The sequence below is a fragment of the Pyxicephalus adspersus genome, chromosome 7 (assembly GCF_032062135.1).
Source record: "Pyxicephalus adspersus chromosome 7, UCB_Pads_2.0, whole genome shotgun sequence".
NCBI classification, from domain to species: Eukaryota; Metazoa; Chordata; class Amphibia; order Anura; family Pyxicephalidae; genus Pyxicephalus; species Pyxicephalus adspersus.
The window spans coordinates 16,516,683-16,539,691 of NC_092864.1; the positions used below are offsets into that span (position 1 = coordinate 16,516,683).

Sequence of the window (23,009 nt, forward strand, 5' to 3'; positions counted from 1 at the left end):
TGTAGCAAGCTTGAGATAATACAAAGCATTATGTTCAGCGCTATGCCTCGTCTCTGCAATAGTTTCCACTTTTACTCCATAAAGTGTGAGATGGAAATTGTACAGAATCCTATAACAAGTGGCTGCAACCTTTCCCACAGATCCTGCAAGCTAATTTATTTTTGCTATATTTGATATAACTGGATGTTGTAAAGAGAAATTAATAAAGAGCTAAAAATACCATGTGTATTAAAACACATTGGGCTGGATTTATTAAAGCTCTCCAAGATAATCTGTCATGGGAGAAGCTGGGTGATTCAGCAAACCTGCAATGGATTGCTTGAAAAAAATTGCTATTAATCCTGGACCAGATCCATTTAGGTTTGCTGGATTACCCAGCTTCTCCCATGATAGTCTATCTTCTCCAGTTTTGGAGAGCTTTATTGAATCAGACCCATAATATGCAAAATCTAATATTATATTAAGAAGAAAGCAACAGAAAGCCACTTAATTAGAAAAGGCTGTCTCTAGCCAGAAGGCCCCTTTCTCTCTGTGTGGAAGCAGTGGGGTCTCTGCTGTGATCTAAAGCTCTGCAACTGGCACAAAGTAAGAATTTTGATGGTTTCAAAGTTTTGATTGATATGGGCATGTCGGACCTTTGCAAAGTGACCACTGCTTTAACATAGAGAACAAAGGGAGTGTTCTACTCTTTTTTGCACCTAGAATGTATTTAGATGTTATAAATCAGGATTTAAGTAATCTTTTAGATTGCAGCCTCCCTGCAATATTTCTTGTATAGAAACACTAGTTTATTGACTTGATTTGCTGCCCAGGTTTCTCCCTAATTTGCCATTTTTATGCAAATGTTTCATTTTATGGATTTGAGTTTTTATTGTCATTTTGCATCGCACAATTACCCTGACAGAGTTAACCAAGGAAGGAAATCTCTGCCCTGCTTTAAAGGGGTTAACGGTGCCAGACGTCTCTCACTCTTTCTTTTAAGAGCACATAGTTGAAAGTTTGCCCAGCTGAGATTAAAAAAATAACAGTCAAAATACTTCCAGTACAAAAACTAAACATAGTTATATATACAGAATATGATGTGAGCATTGTGCCAGAACTTCATGTTAGACCCCAGAGCTGCTGGGAACAACTCCTGAAAGACAGATATACCCCAGACCCATCCATCACAGCGCCTCAAAGACGGATATACCCCAGATCTACCCCTAACAGCCCCACACAGACAGATACACACCAGAGCTGGAAGAACGTCATATATATAGGTATAATTTACAATGGGAGAAAGAGCAGGCTCAGTGGTTAAATGCGCTGGCACTGCACCAAGGACACACTGGAGACTCCAGCACCGTGCCTTGTGTCAGCCTCTGGTGACCTTGGAAGGCACTTTATTTACACGAACGCCTAACGCTAAAATTAGATTGTAAGCTGTTGTGCGGAGAGAGGGCACAAGGGCGGCTTTGTGAAAGGCTCATAGATTTTAGAAGACTGCAAATCTGGGATGGAAAAGTTTGAAAATGATGAGCTGAGTTTCAGACGTCAGAACTTAAAGTACACAGAAGATAATAGATTTATCTGTCAGTGCTGCTTTGTATTTAGACTCAAGTCTTTGTTTTGTTTAGGCTCTCTATGGTTTATTTCATACAGAAACAGATCATATGAAAATAATTCAATTTAGATGACTGCAGTCTAATGGAAAAGCAGTGTATTGTTTAAAAAATGATTTCTTGGAATCGCTAACTGATGAATACTTTCACCTACTTACCTTGCAGTTGGGGAACAGCTAATATGCAAAGCAGAACTTGACAGACTCAGGAAATTTTAGACTTTGGTTTGGGAGTACCTGAAAGCTGACAGCCTGTAGAAGACAGCAGCCAGGAGGTGGATTTGCTAAGTGTTACCTGACAGCTGATTAGCTTTGGGTGATCAGACGCAGTTAGTGAGTGCTAGCTGCAAGGGGCATGCGTAATGGGAACGCTCAGTGCACACGTACATACCACCAGGTCACGAAGTGTTAGCTGTCTGCCAGTATACATAAAGCCAGAATGATTAAACAGAACAGGGAATGGTTATGGTGAACTCCAGAGGCCCCTGCAGTATTAGCTAAACTGTTGGTCCACGGGGTTCCTCCTGTTGGTGCATCCAATGCATTGCTGCTCCATTGGTTGCAAGTACTCTGATGCCATCATGTCCAATGCAGGACCAGCAGCCCTACACTGGGCCTGATTTATTAAAGCTCTCCAAGGCTGGAGAGGAGACACTTTTCACAATGAAGCTGGGTGATCCAGCAATCCTGGAATGGATCTTGTGCAGGATTGAAAACATTTGCTAACAAATAGGAAGTTACTTTTAAAGAATCTAGGTTTGCTGGTTAACTCACCTGCACTGAGGAAAGTGTATCCTCTCCAGCCTTGGAGAACGTTATTAAATCAGGCCCATTGTGAGAGTTCCAGAGCCCATCCAGGACACAGAACGCCAGAGGGAAGAGAGGAAGGATTAGGTGAAAATGCTTTTTAATGGCACCCTAGGCAAATATAAGCCTTGCAGTGCAGGGTCTCTGTGAGTGAAGTTGAAATGCCCCTGGGGGTTCAGTTTTAAGGGTAAATTTCCCTTCTCTTCTTGCCCCAAAGATACATTTTTGCAGAATTAGAGAACTGCTAAGAGATAATTGTTCAAATAGGTTTCTAATTTTTTTTGCTACCCCTGTCCTTACTAAGAAGACTAGTCACCAAAAGAGAGATTCTAAATGCACCGGTATGAATGGCATTGTACCATGAAGAGGAGAGCTGGAGAGGACAATGGCATTCATTACTGTGGCATATCATTTTCGTACAACATATATTTTCTAATTAGTAAAAAGCTGGCTTTGATAATTTATCATATATACAGCTCCCCAAGACTAGAGAAGATAGACTATCATTGGAGAACCTGGGGGATCCAGCAAACCTGGACCTATTGGTTGACAAACGTTTTCAGTACTGGACCAGATCCATTGCAGGTTTGCTGGATCTCCCAGGTTCTCCCATAATAGTATCTATTCTCCAGTCTTGAACTTTGATAAATCAGGCTCACAGTAATATCTCAAAAACAGCATCAAATGTAGCTAAAAGCTTCTTTGTTCCCTGATAACCCAAAAAGACGCTTTGTTCTGCCAAGACTTGCAATGTCCTTCACTGTTTGTGCTGTAGCACCAGTGGGCATAGCATGTGTTAGCATACCTGATATTCACATACTTGTACCGGGGCCACTGACTTACCAAGTACTGGCATGAGGACAACAATTACAGCCCTGGAGCCTTCATGTTAAAAATTCACCAATAGCTGCCTGACATATTTCTATCCTGGCGGATACTCTTTAAAACATACCTAAATGTTATAAACAAGACTTTGCCAGCAGGTGGAATTTTTTGGCAGAAAAGACTTTATAAATCTCTTCTGCCAGTAAACTCTTGCTTGTGTTCCAGCTTCTGACCAATGGCTGTGGTGCATGTGTGCAGTCCCGACCCATTCCCATGCACTGAGATAATGTATCTGCGAAGGAGTAACATCGTCAGTGGATGCCCAATGGCCAAACAAGAAGACGCCAGGCATGCCAATAAATGGCATTAGTGGTGACGGTGTGGTGGTTGGAAACTTGGACCTCGGAGTAGAACACACCCAGAGGTAAGTGTGAAATAACGTACAGCAAAAATCTGTGCTTGGAGAACCAACAGCATACATTTGGCTCCTTTTTTCTGGACTGGCCTGAAAGAGAAAAACTGAACAGCCAACCTTGCTCGAAGAAGTCCCAAGAGAACAACCAGTTGTGATCTCTCTTTACGCGTTTCGCAGCAGAACATTCCTTTATCCTGAAGCACTCATGCGAAACGTGTTGAGAAAGAGCAATACTGATGAAGAGCAATACTTGTTGCTGCTTTGTATACAATTAACATGGATGTGCAGGGTTGGCTGTTGGTTTTCAAACTTTCTTTTTTATGCCAATATTTTGTGCATAGGTGTACTTTATAGCAAACGCTGCCCGGTTCCACTTTAAGATGTACAGTAATATATATTGTCAAATGGACAAATCTTGGTTCTTCTAAAGTGAAAGAAGAGCTGCAGAGAGAGAAGAGGGAGAATTGCTGGTGCAGTTCTTAACCTGTCTTTTTTCCAAGCTCAGAATAGCCTCCATTCAGTGCGAGCCAAAGCCACAGAAGCCTCTTCCCTCAAAGCCACATACTTCCAATCCGGCAGAGAGCTGTCTGTGTTTCCACACTAGTAACATATCCTCTACATGCAAGGAACTGACCACACCAATGGGAAATCACTCGATGATTCCCAGCAGCATTTTACCTATAACAATATTCATTTGTGTTATTTACCGAGAAAAATGTATTTGACTTTCAGGCAAACAACTTATATTTCTATCCATTTCTGAAATATGCACAGCCCTGATAGAAAGTAAAAACAGAAAAATAAAGGTAAGAATTACCTTTCTTTTGTGTTACTAAATTCAAGGCCCCCCTGCTGAACCTAATGGTTCTTCCCGCAGACCCATAAATCACTATAGGACATTGTAGGGACAAAGGAGTCAGTGGGAGATACCACTGAGTGCAGCAGGGGTCAGGGGGTTGACACTTCAAAAGTGATTTTTTTAAGGGGCAATTTTGGAATTTAGTGACACAGACTGGTGAAAATTATTTACAGCAAACAATCTTTACACTTAGATTTTTGAAACAGATTGGCTTTAGGCAACATGGCTTCTTCTCTGATTGGACAGAGAAGCAAAAGTCGGATTAAGTCATTTTGCTCCTGTCACTGTGTTTTGCAGATATGAATAGACTGGTCCCAAGTACTGCCTTTGTCAATCTTATTCCTACTGTCAGGGAATGACAATTGGCCCATACCAAGTCAAGCTCAGGCATTTGTACTGGCTGTATTTAAAATACAGTCATATTTGAACTACATGCAAAGAGTCACAAAGAAAGTTTTACCTATCAAAGATTTGTATGAGATTTGGCATAGCTCAGTCTGTTATAGCAAGAGACCTAATTTCACTCTGTTGCAGTTAGGTACTACTTACAGGTCTTGTCCCTCCCCCAGCCTGTGATTGGCTAATGAAAGGACAGGCAGCAGACTAATGGGCTCATCCCTCTGTCACTTTGCCAGTTTGTCCCTTGATCTCATATAAGCAGTGCCGTCTTACTCCTTCGTGTTAGTTCTTCTTCTCCCACTCTATGGAATGTTGTACACTTTCTGCGATACTGAGTCTAATCCCAGCATCAATAAATACATTTAATGATAGACAATTACATTCATTTGTGTTTTTATATCTGCCTGGGGTTCCACTAAATGACAGCTTTTAGGATTTGTAATTAAATAATGAATTATATAATCTCTATAGTCAGCTCGGGTTTAAAAAAAAATCCCATTAACTATCCATTGTGGACTTAATAGACCCTTATTATGGAGGTCCCACCAAGTCAGGTATGGAGCACTCAGTGGGTGTTCCACCCTCCATTCCCGCAATGTCGGCACTCCAACAATATAATGGCATGAATGGGGCTGCACCTGCTGGGGGCCACAGAGGTCAGAAGACCAGCTTGCCTCCTCTCTTACCATCAATAAAATCCTCTACAGAGATCCATTGTGCTCCATAGTATATATACTTTCCCCTCTCCTTCTTCTCCCTCCTCTTTGTGGTGTAAAATACAGGGATCAGCCTTGCACGGGAGCTCACACACAGACCCTTCCGTCCTCAGTTTATAGGGGTACAATTGGTAATTATAAGCCTTCTGCATCTGTAATTAGAAGGAGGGGCAGGAGATGAGAGCTTAGTTTGAAGCAGCTTTTTATTTAAGAATAGGAATTCTGGATTGGCATGAGAAGGGCAGATGAGACGTTCCATAAAATACTGGTGTTGGGGTGATGGTAGTAACGGCAGGTGGTAAAACCACCCACAGCACAGGATCCAGTCCTTATAGGCCGGGGGTTTACTGTGTAGCAAGTTTTTGGGTTGTATGTGTAGGGAATAGGCAGTGTGTATCTGACATATATAATGCTATCTCTATATAAAGCATATAAAAAAACATTAAAAGCATCTTTCCAGCAGTACTCTTTACTGCCACTAGATGTCCTCAGTCTTATGGCCAGCAGTATTAAACCCACTTCCACTGAGCTCAGGTCATTCTGTACCCCAGCAGCCTGTGATTGGACAGTAATTTGCTCATCTCTTTATCATTGGACTTTTTCCTATTATCAGGCTTCCCGTGAGAACATAAACTAAATGGCTTTAACAGCACACTCCAACCCTGTTTTATGGGGACTGGAAAAAGCTGATTCTAGCTCAAATTAATGTTCTTACAACGATTGCACGAAAAAAATAAATATATTTAATGATCTAGTAATGAATACAGAGCTGCACTGATTTGTGCACACAGAGTGGGTCCCTTATTGGTGGCATAGGTGTCGAGTGCAGGTACACACCCAGGTAGTCACATGCTAGCACAGCGTTTCTCATCCAGGGTTCCTCCAGACTTTTCTAGGGGTTCTTCGAGCAATGAGAAGTAAGTGACCCCAATGATCTTTTTGGCTTTCTGTAATTGTGATATTCTTCCCACTGGCCAGCAATGTAAGAGGAATTCTTCCCACTGACCGCCATGCTAATGAGCTGTGGATTTAACAAGGGTTGCCTGATGACCTGAAAGTTATTTAAAGGGTTACCCCATGATAAAAAGTTGAGAAAGACTGCACTAGGCAATAAGAAATAGGTATTTGGGGCACTTATCTGGGAGCCACTCCCTTCCACCCACAGGTAAGTAGACATTATGGGGGACAGGCAGACCCCAAATTAGCTTCTAATTTGGATTTTATGTTTATAGGATATTGTTGTGTATTTTTAGCCGACTCGTGGCTAAAAGAAATCACAGTCAGGCTCTGTTCAGGAATAGTCTGGTGTCAATTATCTTCCTTACCATTGGGCTGCTTTACAAAACACGAGTCAACCAAAATCTTTTGTGTTGGTCAAAAAAAAAAAAAGCAGAAAAAGCTTTGCAGCTCATTCGCTTGAATTCTTTCTGATACAGACCACCATGAAAAAAAAAAAAAGTAAGTAAGTGCGCAGACCCAGTAAACTTGGGTTTCATTGCTGCAGTAAAGCTCTGGAAATCCCAGCTTCTCTGTGTTTGATACAAAGCCTGTAGAGTAAAGCCGCAGTTCCCATTGTGGCTTGTGCTGCATTGGCTGATTCCAGCTGTGGAACCAGAAATGGAACTATTGCTTGGATGTGCAGCAACTTCACCTTGTGTGGTCATGGGTTAGTCTGCCCTAGTGACATTTGTGTTCGGCACCGCCGGCATCTGAGAACAACTAAATGACACTGGCGGTGAGGCAAACCTGGAACAGCAATAACTAGAAGGATTACATAAAGCTGAAATCCATCCTTTCCTCCCATCTTCCACAGTTGTACATGATTACAGTGCACAGAGTTTACTGCTACAGCTGCTTGTAGTCTCCGCTAGGGATATATATATATACAGTGCTCAACCCAGAAATTAATTGAGGCTGGGTGGGAAGAAATTTTAGGTGGGTGGCAGCCCCTGTATTGTGACCCAACTCATCAGAAATTACCCAAAAACAGTCGGGTGGTTACTGTAAAGTGCCGGATGTGCGCCCGGTTAAAAGGGGCTGGGGAGAACACCGTATATATATATATATATATATATATATATATATATATATATATATAAATTGATAGATTAGATAGATAGATAGATAGATAGATAGATAGATAGATCCAACATACAGACGACTCCTAGATGCGAACGGCGCTACCCTGCTCCCTCCAGTGCACGATGGAGGCTTAAAGGGGGAGGTTTGCATGACTTGCAGAAGAAATCTTTTGCTAAACACAGCTGGGACTGAGCTCTTCTGTAACATCTTGTAACTCTTTAATGAGCGAGACAAACTCTGCAATTATTTCTTTTTGCATATCAAAGCACAGCTTGCTCCAGAAGTAAATGAATGTCTAGGCTCCATAAAGTTTTTTTTTGCTTTGTTTGTGATTAGTGCACAGTGAGGATTTTATACAGTAACTGACACCACGCTGTCTTATATGTTAAGACAAACATCTGTCCTAATTGCATTTATTAAAATAACGTACCTGTTCCCACTTACATACAAATTCAACTTAAGAACAAACCTACAGTCCCTATCTCCTATGTAACCCGGGGACTACCTGTATATATATATATATATATCTCTATCAGGGTGACAACACCAATTAGCCTGTGGTACAGACAGACAGAGCGTTTTCACATAATTGGAAAATAAACTATTTACCAATACTGAAAATGACTTTCAAATGAGTTAAGCTTGGATGTAAAAAAGCATAAAAATGTTATGAGAAGGGACAACAAATGACCCTAGAATATGTGTTGCACCCCTTTTTTGGGTATTTTCTACCTGTGTCTTTACTTCCTGTCCTATAGACACAACAACAAGAAAGATGAAATTCCTACAACTTGGAGAACAATTCCTCTGTAGGTAGTTGAAAAGGTTCCCTCACTCCATTCCTGATATTGTAACATTTTGGAATTCCCATAATTTATTTTAGTGAAGTCTCCACTATTTAAAAATAATAACCAAGCACTAATGGTGAAAGCGGTTGGTGAAGAATTGAAGCAATACTGGTGCTAAAAACCTGATCCTCACTAGATGGCACTCATCTTCTAGGCTGAATGACAGCCAGCATCATTCAAGTGCTACCTGTGAGCCCAGGGCATCACAAATATGGAGGATATCACCATCACCATGCCATCCTGGCTGGTATTTCTGCTCCAAACTGTGCATACACATTAGTGCTGCCGTAAGGTTGCCCACCACCAAATGGCAGACATAGCCAACAACGGCCCTTTTCAGAACTGGTTTAGGGCTCCCCTGTCAAACTGACTTGGGGTTCCCCAAGTTCCCATGAGGGTTCCTGTTAGCTGAGGAGTGTCTGGGGCCCTTGTGCAGTGGAACACTTTGCACCATCTATGTCCACCCTTGACACCACCAAACAAACAAGGATCCATGACGGCACCAGGCCAGCCAGAAGAATGCTGGATTTTTGATTTTCCTTAACATGGAGATGCTGAAAGGGCCGAAGGAAAGTCTTTATATAAACCAGAGATGGGACTGTATGCTGGAAAAAGTCGGCAAAGACAGCGACTGGTCAGGCAGGGGCTTATTGTGTCTTGAGAATGGAAAAGCAAGTAGAACACAGAACAGCTCTTTAATAATTTTCCCATAATATACATAATTACCAAATTTCAATAAAGTTTCCAGGGACACATCGCGCTTGGCAGGTGCTCCTTCGCACGTCATACGTGGTACTATAGTATTTGTTTTGGCACGCTTTTCCCTTTAATAAACTCCAAGTTGTCTAGCACAAAGGATGAGAATCAAGCAAGCATTGAATGGAAACAGCTACTGTGCGTGTCATCATTTCCAGACAAAAATTGTAAACCTGGAATTGTCTTTGTTAATTAGGGAAACTTGGCAGTTGGGTGTATTTTCCTCCTCAACTCTTTGCACCAAGTGCTCCCTAGTGAAACTTTACCCAGCATTCCCTATGGGACTCTCCGGTGATATTCCCATTGGAAATTGCAGGGATGAATTGGTGTAGTGTTTTCTGCATGAACATCAGATACCTCCAAGCATAAAAGGCATTGTTAGGTAACGCTAATTGCAGATTTTTTTTGCAGCAAATTGCTATGGTTAACCTATGTCAATCAATTCGCCAAATTCCTGGTTATCATAGATACAAATTGGCATGCTTAAAATCTTTTTTTGTACAGGCGTTTGCCGGAGTTGTGGTGTGGTTTCTCAGCGCATCTCAAGTTGATCTGCTGGTCAAATGCTTCTAAAGACTTGAATGAGACTACTTTAAATACCTTTAGATTTGGATTTGTGCAAAGAATGCAAGACAAATGCTAAAAGAACACAACTGTAGCCAGGTGCTGGTAAATGTGCGCTAATATGCAGTGCATACTAAAATGCGCCCCCATTCAATGAAACGGGAGCCATTGGGAATTATTTTTGGACATGGTTGTGTTTGCATTGCGGCGAGGTGCAGAGTGGCTCTCAGATATAATATCTTGGTTGTGGGCGCATGGTTGTGGTTCGAGAACCTCACCTACAAAAGCAAGAGCAAAGCAACCAAATTCAATGAACTGCCATGTGCTTGCCATTCCTAGCAGTTTACTATGCACTTGGGAACTGCATGGTTTTAGTAGTTAAAAAATGAGCATCCATGAGCATTTTACAGTTAGCAACCTCCTTTCTGAACTAATCCCATAGTTGCCCATTTTTTAATCTCCCAAGCGTCAGTAAAATTGTCAAAATTTTTCCAAACCTGACTGGGTATTCCTAAAGAACATTACGTTTGAGCAGAGTAAATAGCACTCAGTAAATCACCATCTCGGTGTTACAGAGAGCTGGAATTATTACTGCCGAGGCACAGCAAAGCTTTGAGCGCGTCTGTTATAGATGGAATGATGTCAGATGTTTTGTATGTTCCTCCAGTAAGTGGATAATAAGATCTCCAGCCTTCCAGGCTTATGGAATCTAAAGTAATTTGTTTACAGGTAGATTTTCATCAGCGCTGGCTAACTGCTTCAAGGAGAAGTGTAAACCATGTTGGGGAAAAGTGACGGTAATTGTAAAATTAGTTTGCGACTTCGGACGATATTAAGATGAAAGAGAATTCCAGTAGAGGAAAATTGGCTAAATACGGTGTAACAAAGTATCTGTTTACTCTGTCCTGTCATAATAACTGTGTCACCAAAATAAATATTATGGAAGATTGTTTTTTTTTTCTTTTTTTAATGAAAAGCAGCTGCCAAGAAACAATCCTCTTCTCCTAAATACCCAAATATTGTATCAATGTCTGAAAAATAATGATAACCGGGGCGACTGATGGCGGAAGATGGTTGTAATATGAAGGTTTTGTATCTGCAGAACCAGCTAGTGCTCATATATACAAGTATTATTAATATTATAAATAAACAGGATTTATATAGCGCCAACATACTATGCAGCGCTGTACATTAAATAGGGGAAAATAAAATACAATAATAAATTAGGGATCATTTACTATAAAGTATGAGCTGTTCACTTAGCAAAGCGAATTACCTTCTTGCATGAGAATTTTTACTTAGTGAACGAGATAAAGCATTGCTGACTCCAAACATCCAATCACATGCAAACAATAATCCTATTTTATAAAGTTCCTTGCGTGTGATTGAATATTCTTTGCAAGTTTTAATACATTCGCTAAGCAAAGGGAAAATTCTCATGGAAGGGTAATATTTGCTTTGCTAAAGCTACGTACACACTTCCAATTATTATCGTTTGTAAACGAACGACGAATGATCCTGCACGATATCTGCGAACGATTGTATAGCACCGATCCTGTACATACAGATAACGACACGATCGTTCAAAGATATTATACACACGTATATATACACACAGTATATATGAATATATATATATATATATATATATACACATACACTCACATACACAATACAGCCTGTATCGATCAAATGTTCGTTCATCGCGCATGCTCAGAACATGCACGATCACTGAACGACCGTACACACGATAGATGGTCAACGATCGTCGTCCAATCCGATCCGCTGGTCCGGTCATTCATTTCCAACGACTATCCTCGTTCGTCGGCGTCGTTGGTTACTTTTTTTACAAGCGATTTTTGGCCAATCGGTCGTTCGTTCGTCGTTCATTTCCAACGATAAAAATTGGACGTGTGTACGCAGCTTAAGTGAAGGGTCTAGATTAGTAAATCAACCCCAGTGCATCAAGTCATGTATTATAGAAATTTCACTTTGCTAAGTAAATGGGTTTTCAGTAAATTAACCCCAAATCAATAGTTTAGGCTGTTTTAGCACAGTGAAATAATCCCATTAGCGGAGGTTATAATGAACTTTGCAAGGAATACAAAGAGGATTTTGTTTGCACATGATTGGATACTTGAAGTCAGCAGAGCTTTATTTCATTTACTAAGCTAAGTGAACTTTCCGTTGCAAGGGGATGATTGTTTTTACTAAGTGAACAGTTCATATTCCTTTAGTAAAACAACCTCCTTGACCCTGAAAGTGACGTTTCACTTTACTTGGATAAAAATTAAACCAGACCCTGAAGGCTCATACAAACTTCAGATATTATCAGTGGAAAAAATTATTTGTGATTGTTTCCAGTGACAAGTGAATGAGTGCTGTACACATACTGTTCAATGGAGAGGGCGAGTTAGTGGCGCCCAGCTGTGCTCTTCTTCATAGGAGTGAACAGTGGTCATTCCCAATCGGTTGCCTATTAATCTATTGATTGATTGATGATGGGCGGAAACCGCCAGAGGGGAGCACAACTGTTAGTTGCAGGTTTATTCGTTGGCTACGTACATAATTATTGTTGGAAATGAACGACTAACGTCCGTTCGTCCGATAATCGCTAACCAAAAAAGTGCACAATGACCACGTGGCCAATGACGCTGATGAATGAGGAATCTCGCTGGAAACAAACGACTGTCCCGGCGTATCTGATTGGGTGACAATCGTTCGCTATTAATTGTGTGTATTGTTCGGTGATCATGGATTGTTCTGTGATACACTTACTTAGTACACATCACTTTCTGCATCGTTCAAACGATTGTATCTAGTCTGTGTACATTATTATTGGATTATATTTGAACGATCGTATTGCTACAGCATGTCGGTCATTAATCGTTCGTTTTCTAATTATTGCACATGTGTACTTAGTCTTAGTCTGCACTTGTATCTATTTTCTAAAGTAGGAGACAATAGAAGTACTATATATATATATATATATATATATATATTTATAAATCCTATATACATACATTGTGCAATAATGTCTTTAACTCATCTTCAAATTCAATGGGCTGGCTGAATGCTCAATGTGACAAATGGGGTGGCAATGCCAAGACTGTATTGCAAGGCTATGAATAAGCTTTGTCAACCTAAACAACCAAATAAAATGAGAGACAAATCCTAAAGCTAAAAGAAAGGTATAGAATGCTATAAAAACTCACACATTAAGCATACGCCAATGGATACATCTCCAAAATGAACACAATACTACTATATATATATATAATTGAAGAAATATTGCTGCTTGGCTCTTTATGACTTTTAGTATTTATATTGTGTGTTTTTTTCATGGAGAATTGTAACATTTTCCAAGTGATCAGTTACTAATTGTTTTCCTAGAGGTCTAGATGTCAGGATTCTGACCTCCCAGGAGCAAGCATGGCTTAATAAAGTGAAGGGCAGCAGCCTTCTCTCTTCAGTCATCAGCATGAAAGGAGACATTCCAACCCGCTCAGGTAAACCTCTGACTTCTTTTTGAAACTTGGGCAGGTCACTGACCTAAAGGTGGAGCCAAAAGTTGCAGAATTCTTGGAAACCGGCTCGGGACACTTCTTCACCAATAACAGATCATTGCTGTAGGTTCTGATAGCAAATTCGGTGACATCTTTTTGAAATCTGAATGATTTGGTTGTTTGGAGTTACTTGAAATATTGTTGTGACAGAACATCTCCGTCACATCAATGTTACAATTTAGAGATTGTTTGCAAATGCAAGATCGACTTTTCTTTCATCTTCAATGTCATATTTATTTTTGTATACAGCTACCTTCAAACTAGGGCCCAGTCTAGATTTAGGATCCTGTCTCTTCTTTTGCCCATTGCACCCTAAAAAATAATTATTATACATGTTTTTTTTTATTATCGTGGCATGGCATCATTACACAGAGCTGCCCTCTATGAGGTCAGAGTGGTGGGCGGAGCCTTGACGCCCTGGGCTCAATAGAAGTTGGTTGCATAGTACTGGGTGTCATTGAGGAATAGTGCAGCACTGCTGTGGGGAAAATGCCATGGATGGGGTAAGTATAACAACCAGAGATGGTGATCTTCATGAGCTGCAGCTGGATCCATTTTAATGTATTTTACCCAAGCCACAATCAAACTTTATAGGCAACTAATACTTAGAGTGATAGGAAGGCTGCCATTGGCGTCTATGGTTTCAATACTTTCCAAACAAATATGCCAAAAGTATATTAAGAGTCAAATCAGAACTCCACATCTGCTTACCTGCCCAAGGCAATAGCTTAGAAAGTACTGAAGCCAGGGAACAAGCATTTTCAGAAGTCATTATTGACAACATTTCACCTCCTTAGAAGAACAGAATTCCTAGATAGTTCAATGTCTCCAGACCAGACAAATGTGAAATGGATTTGCATCTATTCAGAACCATGGTGGGTTAAAGTATATTTGAAGCCAAAACTTTTTGTTTAATAGTTAAAGAAAGTTTTTTTGTCCCATTTTGGAGATTTTCCTTTATATCCTCTTCTGTAAAGACAACAGGCAATGGGAGGGAATCTACAAATTAACGCAAATGCCCTATGGGACTGGACCTTGGGTCCCCATTAGAGGGTTTCTGAATTTTTTTTCTAGTGACTATTGTCATTCACTTTAGACTGTATTAATGACATATGACTATGGTAGGGACATTAGATTGTGAGCTCCTTTGAGGGACAGTTAGTGATATGACTATGAACTTTGTACAGTGCTGCATAATATGTCGGCGCTATATAAATACGGTGTAATAATATTAATTATAATATTAATAAAAATAATAATAATAATAAAAATAATAATAGTTATCAGAACAAATGCTTGTGATACACCTACTTGGATAGGGTCATAGTGTCATGGTTATATATTTCCTCTCAGCTACAGGTAAAATGCCCATAAATGTGAGATTATTTATAATAATAATTTATTAATAATAATAATAATAATAATATTCATATTAAACAGTATTTATATAGCACTCCATACTACTGCTGCCACCTTTCCCATCATGCAGCCAATACCTATATGAGGTATATTAGACAATCACTCCGAGGGGTCTATTTATCAAGCAGGGAATCTGAGATTCCCTCAAACATTCCCTAGTGGAGAATCAATTACTGCCATGGAAACAAATGGACCTGGAAGATTCTCCATGAGGGAGTGTTTTAAGAGAAAGTCAGATTCACTGCTTAGTAAAGGAGCTTAAAGCTGCCATCAGAGATCCTTGTCCCAAGGTGTCAACGCATGAGCACAGTAAGGAAACAGGTACAAAGCGTTGTCATTCTACAAGAGGTTCCTCCAAGGCAAGGTAGCAAGAGGAACTTTCAATGCAGGATCACCAAGTATTAATTTACTTTTTTTTTTTAATTTTATGTGTTTATGTAAAATTATATTATATGAGATTTTAATAACTTTAAAGAAAGAATAAAGCACCTCCATCCCTCACACATATATAATATTCCAATGTGATATATAGAAAAGAACCTCCTGGCTGAGCACACGCCATCCTATGGAGACTCAGCATGTCTGCTCCAAGATGACTGATCCCCTGAACTAAAAACAATATAATGCTCTGCTCGTATTACCTCGCAGTGTCAGCCCTAATTTAATCTTCTAGACAAATGTTTTTGTAGAGCAGGCCAAGGTTTCACCCCCGGTGTCATTTCCAGTACGGCCTTACGGGTAATCGATCAGGAAATCACATGAGCTCCATGGATGGGATGCGGTTTCAAGGTCTATTTGGTTCAGAAAAGGATTTATTTCTTGCCATCTTTCTCTATTTCCTTGATATATGAATGATGTGAACCACAAACGTGAATAATTTGAGCTGTGACTTTAGCCCTTAATGCTAAATATATTCTAGATCTTGGTGAATGTCGACGATAACTTCCCTTCTCAAGAGATTCTAATCTTGAACTGTTAGAATAAAGCAGAATTACATTAAAAAGATGACTTGGTTTTGATCATTCACTTGTATTCTCTCCCTGTCTAATCAGCAGTAGTTCAATGTAATTAATATTCTAATATTGCTGTGTAAAAGATCATATAAGGTTGCTAATTTTATGATATGGTGATTATATATATATATTTTGTGTTCACACTCTGATATATATTTTTTCACGTTGCGAACTATATTTATACTAATTTAATGTATTTACTGTAAACCCAGATATTGACAAGTATTCACTCGATTCGCTAAAAATACCGGCACCCCTGAGGAAGCCTAAAACGAGTGGAACGCGTCGGGTATACAGCTTATACGTATACGTATGCGTATTGTTTGCTAGATGATGTTTGTCTAGTGCCCTTTTGGCCTCATCACTTATATGGATTGTTATCGCTGTTACTGCGACTAAAACCCAGTCTATAATTTACTTATAATGTATTATGAAGGACTAAGAATAATTCATTAATTTGATTGCCAAAAAATCCTTCTTTTTCTTTGTGGTTTGTTAGGCTGTAGGTAGGGCTACCATTAGGGATCTTACCGAACATGTAAGCGAGAACAGCCTGTTTAAATTCGGCAGTCGAGATCTAACTTTTTGGAACCTGCAAGAGCAATCAGGGGAACAGAGCTGACAGCTCCGCTCCCCTGATTGCTCTTGCAGCCCTGTAGTATGTGTTCTTGGATAGAGATTCTCTATCTAAGAATACAGGAGTACCACAGCTGTGCTCATCATGATTGAATGCAGCTGTGGGAATCATCCTGTGATGATTCCCACAGCTGTATTCATTGATGAGCATAGCCGCTGGACTCTCACCAACAGAAGGAGTACCGCGGCTGCATTCATGGCAAGCCCTCATTTAACTTCTAGTGCCCAGGGATCGCGAACAGGAGGATTTCCCACGGCCCATTGCAGCCGCAGTATTTCTCCTGTAATGATTTCCTCGATCTTCCGATGGGTCCGTGAAATAGGTTTGCCAAAATTTCGAGGACCCATCAGAAGTTGGAGGAATTCACGAGAATGTCAGAGCCATTCTCCCTCATCCCTAGCTACCATTTCTTGGTCACCTTTCTATTAATAGTATTGGCAATGGGTTCCAATATATTGGCCATGTAGCAGCCCTAGCTGCAATTATTTATTGTGTGCTGAGCTTAGTACTGGCAATGGACACAGAATAGCTGTAGAGTCAGAAATACATCAAAGAAAGCTAAATATCCCTTTAAGGTATCTGTTTAGAATGGGAAAAGGAGAAGCAGCACTAGGAGTAGGCGGTTATTTCAGCAACTTTGTGCTAACAAGAGACACGCTGATAGGAGGAAAGAGCATACTGACAATGAGATGTTCTCATCAGTCTGCTACTTGTACCGTCCAGGCATTGGACAACCTGTAAGCATAAAATCAGGTCTTCTGTATTGCAGAACTGTGTAAAAGACCCCACTGGATGGACAACAATCCTGTATATGTATTCTTTTTGTGTATTTAGCTGGAGTTTTTCATCTCCTCTGGGATATTGCAGGGGGGAGACATTGCATTGCAGACTGTTTTGGTATCTCGTATCTTAATAGGCTGTGATGTGAAAGATGTGGTGCCTGTATATCAGTGATAGAAGTTTTATTGGCTGCTTCCGACAATGATGTTCCTAGCTGTCTCTAGCTCCAGAAAGCTCTGATTGCTATAATCAGAATATTTATCTCCATATTCTGACTCCTTTCACTCAGTGCTGTGCTATTATTCACTGCCGATGAGGAATCCTGCTGGGCATATCAGTGGCGCGGTCTATCTGAGCTCACTTTACAATGATAGTACAACTGAAATAACATTTCCTCCTGTGATAAGACCATTAATAAACACAATGGCCTCCCAGGTATTGCAAACATGGGGCCATGGCATACATATATTATAGCTGCCAGGGATCAGCCTGACAGCCACTAATGTGAATGTGTGTGGTGCCCATTTAACATTTGCTTTGCATTGCCTTTTAAACAAGAGGATCCCAACGTTAAAAAAAATGAATGATTCACATAGATTTGTTCTGCTTAATGTTGGATATAAGAAATCTTCAAATAGTTGCCCCTTGCCATTTTCAGCCAATAGAAAGGCAGGCAGCTAAGCAGGGGTGGAGTAAATGCAAAGTTATCATTTTTTATAAACAATCCCTGAGCAGACTCCGCCTCTTTATTGACCTTCACACCCCTGCAGTTCTATCCATAGCCCTGCATAGGAAAAGAAGCAGCAGCAAAGCCAATTTATTGTGCCAGGGGCCAGTTTATTCTAACATGCTAATGTAAGGGCATGGCAGGATGATAGGGACAAGGCCAGTTCTAGAGCAGCAATTGCTACCTTTTCCAGGGCTCCAGTTGTCAGAATGGCAGAGCCAGTATAATGGGACCCGTTGCTAACATGCTGATAGAAGAACAGGGCAGAATTTTAGAGATAGGGTGGGGTAAACTTGGCATCTGCAAACTTCTCCAGAGCTCCAATTGACAGAATGGCAGGGACAGTATAAAGAGAACCATTGATAACTTGCTATTAGAAGGATAGGGAAGGGTGATAGAGACAAGGTCAGGTTCTAGGGTGGGGTAATTAGGGCAACTGCATTCTTCTTTAGGACCTGAGTTGATGGAATAGCAGGGAGTACAAAAAGCTGGAATCCTGCCTATTTGGGGTCCCCACTTTATATTTTCCCAGGGCTTCATTTTATTTAAAACTATTCCAGATAAACTCATCTGTATGCTGTTTCTTCTTTCACCGTCCATTCACAGTCAAGGGGAGGGGCAAGACATGTAAGTGGTACTTAACTACAGAAGTAAAGTCAGGTCTCATACCAAACAGGGCTTTGTGGCAGAGCTGTGTGAATCTGGATAGACAGAAATACAGATCATTCGGCAGGTAAAACTGCTCCTATAAATTTTTTTTATATTAGCTGTTCTCCTTTAAGTGATGCAAATATATGTAAAATAAAAAAGACCTGATTCCTCGAAATGTCAAGTGAGGTTAGTTTATTTCTACTTATTAATTGGGTATATGTTATATAAACGTCTACAGAACTGCGATCGCATTGCAAGAATGTTCTGCCTCCCCACCTTTGAGACAAAGGACAAACCTACCAGTAAAGAAAAAAATGAGTGTAAGCCATCCTGACCCTAAAAGACCTTCAAAGCAGAACATTTTGCCTTGATGTTTCCTTTCAGGAATAAAAATACATTAAAAGGAAAAAAATCCCATTCAAGAAAAAAAAAAAGAATTTATCTGAATTATCCACCAAAAGTATATTCAGGGGACGGAGCAAAGCGGCAGCAGCTGGGGCACAGCTCCCTCTATTGGAGAATGGACGTTCCACAGTCCGGAATTGGGGATGACAAAGTAACGTTCAACCTGCACCCCATCCAATTTTAAATATCCAATCACAATCCAGATTTTGGGGTGATATAATAAAACTTTGGGTCTCCCAATTTCAAATACCCCATATACCCAAAAGTAAATTATACATTTTCCTAATTCTTTTCATCCTGATTTGGTATTTAAAGGGCACACACACTGGAGTGGAAATTTACTCAATCAACTCTTTTTGTCTTGAGTAGTTTATCTCTTAGCGTCTGCACTTTTCACAATCAATGCAGAACTACAAATCCCAGCATCCCACATACAATATAGTATAACAGTGGGATGAATAAAGTTCCCAATAGAAGATATAAATACAGAATGACTTTTTTTTAGGTCTTGGAAACTTTCTGTTTAGTAATTGTTCCAAGTCTTAATGTGGATGATACAACTATAAAAGTACAATCGTTTCTTTTTTCATGCAGGTGCTATTCACCATGACATTATATAGTAGGAAAATATGATTGGCTAATATAGGGAAATCAGAGAAGAGTAAACTTTTTATCAACCACATAAATCCCCATTAATTACAAAGCTGTCATTTTTTGTTCAATATTCCTATTGGTCCAGAAGTCTCAATTGCTCTTTTATTAGCAATCAGATTCTAACCTATTATCACAGCAACATCTATACTTATTAATATGAGAATTGTAACTGGCGTCAGTGAAGTTCTTTGCAGCATCAATAAATCTGATGAAATGGTATTTAAATAAAGGCCGGTTGCCATATTTGCACTTAAGACAGATCTGAACAATTTTTTATTTTCATGTAAAAAGGGAATAGTTTATAGATCACATCTAAAATTATAAAATCTTATCGGGTGGTCACAAATCCGGTGTCCTGGATTCAGCCCTAGCCTTATCATTGTTCCCAATTTTAACGATGACTAGGTTGTGCTAGGCTTCCCAAATTGAAGATCATAAAAGCTTATCATAACACCCAGCCATTTTCCAGATCACTAAATAAATCTGAACACTGATTGACATATTTTCTGTGCAAAATAGGAGAATTATACAATGATAGGGAAAGATCAAAGGGATACAATGTGTTCTCCTATCAGCAGGTATGAGAATTGCTGCAGCGCTGTGATTCATTCAAAGACAAACCAATATCTGATTGATCATTCCATGGGCACCTGGCACCACATGGGAGCCTTTAATTTAAAATGACTGTGATTTAACCTATTCTTGCTTGCCTGTTCTGCCTATGATGTGTTTGCCAACAAGTGGATCATAAGACTGAAATTGTCCATGTGTGTACTGGGGATTGATATTCATATTCCTTAAAATATCAATTATACATACATCCAGTTTGCAATGGATGGCTATATATACATTTTTTTTTTATTCTGTACCACACTTGGATACTCATTACCTTTGCATCAAAATAAATGAATCTACATACCTGGCAATGGTAAAACCTTACATTCATGATTTAAAATGTGCTCTCACTTCTTTATGTAGGTTACGTATTTTATAAGTTTGGACTGTCATCTTCATTAACAAGTAACCATGACTCTGATGCATGGAGTGAGACTGGTTGATGAGATTCGTGGACAATTACATACAATAGAAGAGCAGTGAACTGCTAAATATAAGCCAAAGTATTACAAAGATCTAAATGAAGACCTATAAAAAGGGTTCTTAATATCAAATCGGTGAAATTTGGCATCATTATGGAATCTGGATGGTGTAAATATATTAGTGTGTCCTATATTTGAAACAAAAAAAACATTGATCTTTACAGTGAGAGGTGATCAAAGATACAAATGTTGGGGGCTATTTTTAAAAAAAATTAAATTCCAAAGTAAAGTCAAGCTAAGTTCTAGCTCTTCATACAGTTGGGCCTTCCAAAACTTAAAACACGCTAAGGGGGCATTTTAGCATTAGGAAATAGGCTAAGTGTGCTAGTAATAATTCTAACAGCCATGCTATACTTTCTTTATAATAATTCTGCCCTCAAGGCACCACTATCATGAATAACTTACGTTTTCAAACCCAAATATGAAAATCAAGCAAACGATTTGGGACAATTTGGGATTTACTGCCTGACCGGCTAGCCGTGCACTGACTTTGCAGGCCGCCCCCCTCCCCGATAAAAGATTCAATAAAAATCATTCCGCCTTGTCATTGTAAAATATATAATGGCTTTTTATTCACCACATCTGGCCGCTAAGAGGAACTTATTTTAATAAAGAAATTTTCATTGTTGGAAATAGCAGTATTGCTCGGATTTCCATTAAAGGCGTTTTCCGGCATAACCCCCTATTAACAACAGGCTGGGTTGTGTTAAATGTGTGCTGCAATGCTTTGACTTGATTACCAATTCCCAAACCCAAATCTCTTAACAGGTAAAACCACAAGTGCTTAACACAATAAATCCTTTACAACTCATTTCTGTCAACCTATTCCTTTATGCTGATGAATGGACTTCTTTTTTTTTTCTTTAAAACCCTTTATTGTAAATCATTCCTTTAACTCCCAAGCTGAGCAGATTAGTAAGAATTCAAATGTTCCCCTTGCAAGGATTTAAATGTGTTGCCATGTTTTATTCAGGTGTTGCATGATTTTTTTTTCTGCAGCCCTTATAGCTGGCGATGCTCTGGCAATAATCATATGTGGGTTTCAGGCAAAGAGCAATATGCAGGGAGTATTAACCCATAACAACCAATCAGAATGCTGCTTTTTGCGCATCTGACTATTAATTGCTACTTTTTGCATTTCTGTTTTATTAAAACTCATATGCAAGTGCTGCATTATCGAAATGATCATTTCAATTATAGCCCTATATTAGATATGTATGAAATATATATTTCAGTTTATATTGGCCGGCCGTTGCTTTTTTTGGAAAACCCGTCAGGACATGGCATGACATTAAGACCCCATCTCTAGACACCTTTTACTGCATGGCTGGAAAAAAATATACAATGTTCCAAGTTTGTCTCAGAATAAATTAGATTTCGTTATGGAAAATTTTTGGGGAAAAAAATTAAGCTTTAGCCAGTTCTGCAAACAATTTCCTTTTACAAAAAAGTTCTGCAAATTCTTGAATCAAGGATTCAAAAAGAATCAAACCAATGTCTGATAATGCCACTTTCTCTTTCCAGGCATGTATGACAAGTGTGTGGGAATGATAGAAAGAAAAAAAAAAAACTTACTATTAAATGAAGACGAGGGCTATCCTTTGGATATGGAAGCTTGTGGATATGGGGGGCTAGTAGTCGCTCATCGTGGTCCTTGGCGTTCCCACCGTAAGATGCAATGCTTTCCAAGTCACCCAAAATCCTTCCAGGTTTTCACCGGCTAAAATTCTCCCAGGCTTTATAGTATAAAGAGGAGAAGATAGGGAAAAAGAACAAAATAGAAGTCAAAGAAAAGAAAAAACCTTGAAAAATAAAGGCGGTTGTCTGGCAGTGGAAATTCCTTGTAGAGGATGAGAGGTTCAGGAGATGTTGGGTTGTGCAGAGCAGACTAAGATGTGCTACATAGCACTGTGCTTCCTCTCACTACCACTTCAAGGCAATACACTTTGCTTTGCCTATTCCTCCCCCTCCCACCACTAAGTATCACTCCTTCCGAGGCTCTCCGGTGTGAAAGGAGGGGGTCCCAGCAAGTGTGTGTGTGTTGGGTGTGTGTCAGACATTGCTGATGGAGAGAATAACCATTGCAAATGTTTTTACTCCACTGCTGCAATGTGCTGCTCACCTCCCACACTGACATCCTATTTTGTGGCTTTGGCGTTTCACTGTTCCAGGTACAATTACCGGAG

The 23,009-nt window shown here is 39.7% G+C and overlaps 1 protein-coding gene across 1 annotated transcript in view; it reads right to left on the reverse strand.

Annotated features, from left to right (window-relative positions):
- NTN3 (netrin 3) overlaps nt 1–22,779 on the reverse strand; it is a 68,870-nt gene extending 46,091 nt beyond the window's left edge. Inside the window, exon 1 of the mRNA XM_072417646.1 lies at nt 22,399–22,779. The gene's annotated coding sequence lies outside the window, so the exon portion shown is untranslated. The remainder of the gene's footprint in view (nt 1–22,398) is intronic.
- Nucleotides 22,780–23,009: the final 230 nt, after the last annotated feature.